Consider the following 7,007-nt stretch of genomic DNA (forward strand, 5'->3'; position numbering starts at 1 on the left):
TTAAATTTCAGTGTTCAAAGCAGGGCTGCCAGATGGCCACGTGTTTGGCCAAAATTGGCCACACAGATAATCGCGTTTCTTTGATTATTTTTTTAAAAACTCCTCTAGTTTAGTCGATTTATTTTGTTATTAAAATCAATGAGGGGGTCTAAATGTTAATAGTATTGAGCCACGTGAGGTTCTATTTTGGCACTTTTGAAGTCGAAATTGGCCACGAGGAACTCTGGCCATCTGGCAGCCCTAGTTCAAAGCTGTGTCAGCAATAGTTGGTAAAATTGCAAGCTTATTTTGTTTTCTTTCTATTTTTTTCCTTGACTAATAGGCCTTAATGTGGCTGCATGTATTACATAGAATGTAAACGTTTCGATAATTTTAATAATTTAAAAAAACCTTTTTTTAAAAAAATGGCTATCTGAGTAATTTGTAACACGTTTTGTACATTAGCTTATTTTCCATACCATTAAATCAAGAATGTAAGAATATGAGATATTAATCAACCTAATTTCCTCAAACCAGGCACAATGATGGTTAATGTGCTATATGTTCATATTTTAAAATGTTGTTTATAACTTGATTGCTTAACCGAAGTGCTTAACTATTCTCTGCTTATTTGAAGAAAGCTGTCAATATTGAAAATGCTCCTTATTATCTAAGGTTCTACTTAAAACCACACAAAAGCAAGACCATAGATCTCATGCACATGTTTATTAAGTCTGGTAAAAGAGCTCAAAGAATGGACTCATTCATCATTTTTTGGGTATTTTTTTCACAGAATAATCAAACTATGATAATTTGTGTTACTGTCAACTGGAGTGACTGTGCCTCTCGGAGTGATTTTGCCTCAACCGATTTGGTTGTGCAGCTATGTGGTCTTGTGGTATGACACTCGTTTTCGGATCGACATGTCCTGAGTTTGAGCCTCGTTCGGCGCATAGTTGAGTCCTTAGAAAAGGCTCTTTACTCACATTCTCTCACCATACTCAGGTGTAAAATGAGTGCCTGGCCGTTAACAGCCTTGTCTATGTCGGGGGGAAAACATGTTCTCCATGTTACATGATGCTGTTGGTCAGGGACCCATTGTAAAGCACTTTGAGCACGTTTAGTGGATATTGTGCTATATAAAAGCTCATTTTTTCCCCCAGGATTTGGAGCATTTCGAGTACTCTCAGGCTTGTGAGGACTCAATTTTCTATCAAAAGAAAAAATTGTCACAAAACTAAATATAACCTAATAAGTCCAAATCTATAGAGGGAAAGTCACGCCTTGAGGCAAAATATGACGGTAAAAAAGTAGTCCTTCAGGGCCATTCGGCCCATGGAGCCGGAGTTTATTCCAGTTTCTCTATATCAATTGCTTGCTACCCTTTGGATAGGATGCTAGTCAATTGCAAAGTACTTTCTGCCAGATCTAACAGACCCAGTAGACCACCCACTGCTGGGTGGACAGGGGGTCAGAAAAAAATCTCGACTGCATCTTGGATCGATCTCCATCCTTTGATTTTGAAGCGAGTGTTCTACCAACTGAGCTATCAGGATCCCTTAATGTGACGATAACTGACTATTAAATAAGTACATGTAAACGATTACCTTTACCATTATTACTATGTATTAAATAGATATCACTGAAAACAGTTGATAAGCTGTAATGTAAATTACTTCCCTAGCAATATTCTGTGTGTCCTTACAAACACAGGATCAAACAGTTTTCAATTCAAAGAATACGCGACATTCTAAACTTTCCGTTAAAACAGCATTCCCTAATTTCACAAGTCATTTACTATTGGATCCTCGGGATTCAAGTTAGCTAGCATTGTAACGTTTAACTTGATCCATATTGTGTACATAATCCTCTCATCATCATCATCGTCGTCATCATCATCATCATCATCAGCGTCATCATCGTCATCATCATCATCGTCGTGATCATCATCATCAATTAAAAGGTTTATTTTTGGCAATTGCCAATATCATCATCATCATCATCATCATCATCATCATCATCATTATCATCATCATCATCATCGTATATATATATATATATATATATATATACACACACACACACACACACACACACACACACATATATATATATATATATAGTAGGAAAACGTCTCGACAGTGACACACTATGTTTAGGATCATACTCAAAAGGAAAACGTAACGATAACGGAGAAAAATTAGTCCAGTTCTGTGAACAGAGAAAACTTTTCATAACAAACAGTGCTTTCAACCACCCATCAAGACACCAGACAACATGGGTAGGACAAAGGAAAGACCAAACCCAAGACAAAATGATAACAATACACAACCAAATAGACTATATCATATGTCGACAACCGCCATAAACACTACTCAACCAACTCGCGATCATACGGTGGAACACTGCTAACATCCGATCACAAACTTGTAAAAACGAATTTCAACATAAATGTGTACAGACAACGAAGACAGAAAGGTAAAACGGCAGTCAAAATAAACACGGCAAAAATAGTAAATGAGCGAGAATGTCGCATTCATTACCAATATGAACTTAACTCAAGTCTATGGAAAATAAAGCAAAACAGCAATCCAAACAATGAATGGAAAGAGACGCAAGCGGCAATGAAATATGCGGGGCAGAAAGTGCAGGCTCTATTAATACAACTAAGAACAAACCAAATCGAACGCCTAACATCGCTATAAACGATCTATCGCGGCAACAAAAAGAACTTAGGATCAGGATACAAAACACGAAAGACTCGGAAGAAATAATAAACCTGAAAACGGAACGAAACAAAATACTGCATTCCATTCGATCACTTACAATAAAACACAGAAACGAGGAATTAGACAAAAAAGTGGAAGACATAGAAAAGTCCAAAAATAACGCATCGTCTATGTTCAAAGCGACGAAATCTCTGAACCGAAAACCATTCGAGAACCCAAAACTACAGGATAAATTTGGCAAACAGACAACAAATCCCAACGATATCCTTGACATTGTAACTGACCACTTCCAGCAGAAACTTCACAAACAAGTCTCACAAATATCGCCCTTCTCAGGAAACCCTAGAGACCTAAACAACCGCATCACAACAACTGAAGTTAGAAATAGCATAAAGTGCCTAAACAATAACAGATCCCCAGGCGAAGATGAAATTCCCGCTGAATTGCTGAAATGCGGTACCCTCTCCCTGGATCTGAGCATTGCAAACATAATGAACAAAACATTCTCAACACACAAAGACTGGGACATAAACAGCGGTGTCCTAATTACAATACAAAAACCAGGAAAAACGAAAGGACCCGTAAACAACCTGCGCCCAATAACATTACTGAATACCATAAGAAAAACACTGTCAACTATTGTCCTCAACAGAATTAGACCGAAAATAGAAAAATATCTATCACATAGCCAAAGCGGGTTTCGCCAAGACCGAAGCACATCGGACGTTGTATGGACACATAAATGGTTGGCAGCAAAGGCACTCAAAGAAAACATATCCATAACAATAACCGGAATCGATATGTCCGCAGCCTTTGATACGATCGACAGAGGAAAACTTTTGGAGATATTAACAGACATAGTAGACGAAGACGAGCCCCGAATAATCCGATTTCTCCTCAGCAACACAAAGATACAACCAAGGATATACGGGGCCACAAAACAGACGCAGTTCGAAAGTAACATCGGGACCCCCCAAGGAGATAGTCTGAGCCCGATTCTGTTCACAATATACTTAGAACACGCTCTGAAAGAAGTTCGAAAAGTCATTCCAAAACCAACGACTCATATTGAGAATGCAATCCCAAGAGAAATCGCCTATGCAGATGATGTAGATTTTATTGGATCAACACCAGCAAATATAGACATCATACAAAATACCCTCATGAAATATAACCTCCAAGTCAATGCCAATAAAACCGAATTTACAACAATATCGAGGAACAAAGAGGAATGGAAAAGAACAAAGAAAGTCGGCTCACTAATTGGAGACACCGAGGATGTACAAAGAAGAAAACAGCTATCAAACGCCGCACTCAGTAAACTCACCAATGTGTGGATTAGAGGTGACAAAATAAAGAGAAAAACCAAACTGAAACTGTACCGTGCTCTTGTAAAACCGGTACTTCTGTATAACTGCGGCACTTGGGCGTTGACAAAATCCAAAGAAGAACATCTGGATGCCTTCCATCGCACACAGCTAAGAAGGGTACTGGACATCAAATACCCAAAAAAGATCTCAAATGAATCACTCTATAAGATCACAAAAGAAAGACCAATCTCCCTTGACATTTTACAACAACGATGGCAACTTTTCGGTCACATACTACGCAGGGACAAAAACATACCAGCTAACCAAGCCATGTCGGGATATTTCCAAAAACACGGGAACCTTTTTAGAGGAAGACCGATCACAACACTCCCTGTGATCCTAAACAAAAACCTCACAACACTTGGACAAAGCATTAGTCTCATAACGGCAGGGACCTTGAAAATCTGAGAACCCTAGCAGAGGACCGGCAATATTGGAGACACCTCACACAGGAAATACTGGAAACAGCCAAGGCGACCCGATCTTTCGGTCGAGACGCGAAAGGCATCTAAGTCAAGTAAGTCATATAAATATATATATATATATACACACACACACACATACATACAGATCATTATAGCATGTGCATATGTACGGAGATTTACAAGGTTTGTGATTCTATTTATCTCTCTATCCATGTCAGTAACAGTAATTCCCTTCCAATGAATAGTAGATTCTAAATGACTGGTAGTGATAATTCCACTAATCATTGACCTTTTAAAGCTTGTTCCCCCCCCCCCCCTTTCCTCTCTTCCTTAGTGTCAACCATTTATCATGTTTTATTTATATGAATGTAAAAACTATTGAAGTTACAGATGACCTATAATTACGCATAATATTCATATTAAATGTTTTCATGTAAATGACTGTACTGGCCCATTTAACACACAACATGATGTTTTGAATTATATTTTTTAAACATGGACAATGTCAATGCCATGAATATGAAATAAACTCGGGCACATAATCTTTTGTTTACCTGGTCTTAGTATTGTTTACTTTTCTATTTTGTTATGTGGTGGATGGAGATTCTCTCAGGACCGGGAAACATTTGACCCCAGGCAAGGTTCTAAACAGGGTCCCGATAGCTCAGTCGGCAGAGCCCTTGCTTCACACACCGAGGGACCAAGATCAATCAAAGATTTTTTTCCGGCTCCCCCTGTTCATCCAGCAGTGATTCTGATTGGGTAGCTGGGTCTGTTAGATCTGGTGGAAAGTAATTTGCGATAGACCAGCGTCACACCTAAAGGGTAGCAAGCAGTTGCTATTGTCCGTTTCACGCGATAGAAACCGGGATAAACTCCGGCTCCGTGGACCTATTGGCTCCGAATGACTACTTACGGTTCTAAAGGTTCCAGCAGTGAGGTGGGGGGGGGGGGGTGGAATGAAATTATTAAAAAAAAAAAAAAAAAAAAAAAACCAAAAAAAACAAAAAACAAAACAAAACAAAACAATTAAAAAACAAACAAACTTACAAACAAAATCAATGAATAATTTTGTTCAATAAACGTCCACATTTGATTTATGACTATACATGTAATGTAATGGGAAATTTATATAGCGCCATTATCTATTTACAATGCTCAATAGCGGTTCACAATGGCAATAATCTATCCTTTTCAAACATACAATAACAGTTTTAATTGTATGGCCAAAGTAATGTGATAAGATTTACTCTATATTTGATGATAAGTTATCAGTGTGATCATACGTATTCTTAGCCAAATATAGAATATAATAGAAAAAGAAGTGTAAAGTACAACTTAGCACAAACAAAAAAATTCAACAGAGCATATCAATGTAGCGAAAGCTGTAATATTTACTAGGAAATGCTCTCTAAGCATTTCAAAATGAAAAGAAAACATTTAATTTCGAGCGCGGTTTTGTTGCATAATCTTGCTTTGTACTTTGCGTACAAAAAGCATTATTATTTCCCTTTCGTTTTATTGGGAAAAAGCACAATAGCAAGAATATTATGAGGCATTCCTATTATTCTTTGGAAGAAAAAAAAAAAAACAAAATATAAAACCATCCTCCAAATAAAGCCTCCCAAAAAACAGAACTTCAGGAAATATCCCCCCCCCCCCCCCCCCCCGCTTTTATTCCTTTTAGCTAAAAAAAAAAAAAAAAGATTTCGACGCGTAATGACATCATACCACAATCTTAATGTCAAATTTTTGAATTCAAGAAACAAACATAGCGAGAAAGCTTACAAATAATATGATGATTTTGAGGCCATAGGAGGGGCATAACTCCTGTTTAAAATTTCAAACTCGTTCCATCCCCAATACGCGCTCCCAAAGTCGCGCAGCGGCATTAAGAACATTCGGTTGTTGTTTTTTTAATTTTTTTATTAGGTATTCAAGAGAGAGAGAGAGAGAGAGAGAGAGAGAGAGAGAGAGAGAGAGAGAGAGAGAGAGAGAGAGAGAGAAGTGTGCCATTCTTCTCATAACAGAAAGTGCGTACATGTGTGTGTACACAATATTATGTTGTTTGTGTGTGCGCGTGCGTGTGTGCACGAGAGAGATGGAGAGCTCAAAAGAAGAGAGAGAGAGAGAGAGATTCCACCACGAGACAGTGAATCTGCGTATCAAATAAAAAGTAGTTGAATGTAATTGTAATATATTTTACCTTTGAATAATGATACACAAATTAATTGAACACTTGTTCAGGTCTTTATCTAAACAGTACCGGCCCTCTAGTTTCTCAATTTGATAAATTAATTGAACTACAACGCTCAATGATTCTTGAAAGACTGGTTATTTTGTATGCTTGAGATTCTTCTTCTTCTTCCTGTATTATTTGCTGTCCATTATCGTGCATTGTCGCAAGTTTTACACAAACAATATTTAACATGACATAGTTGTATATTGTAGTATTCGTATACATTGATCCAAATCATGTGCTTCCACCGTGTCTTCAATGAGGT

Source organism: Berghia stephanieae, chromosome 3 (genome assembly GCF_034508935.2).
Source record: "Berghia stephanieae isolate SIO BIC M18660-M18661 chromosome 3, UCSD_Bste_1.3, whole genome shotgun sequence".
Taxonomy (NCBI): Eukaryota; Metazoa; Mollusca; class Gastropoda; order Nudibranchia; family Aeolidiidae; genus Berghia; species Berghia stephanieae.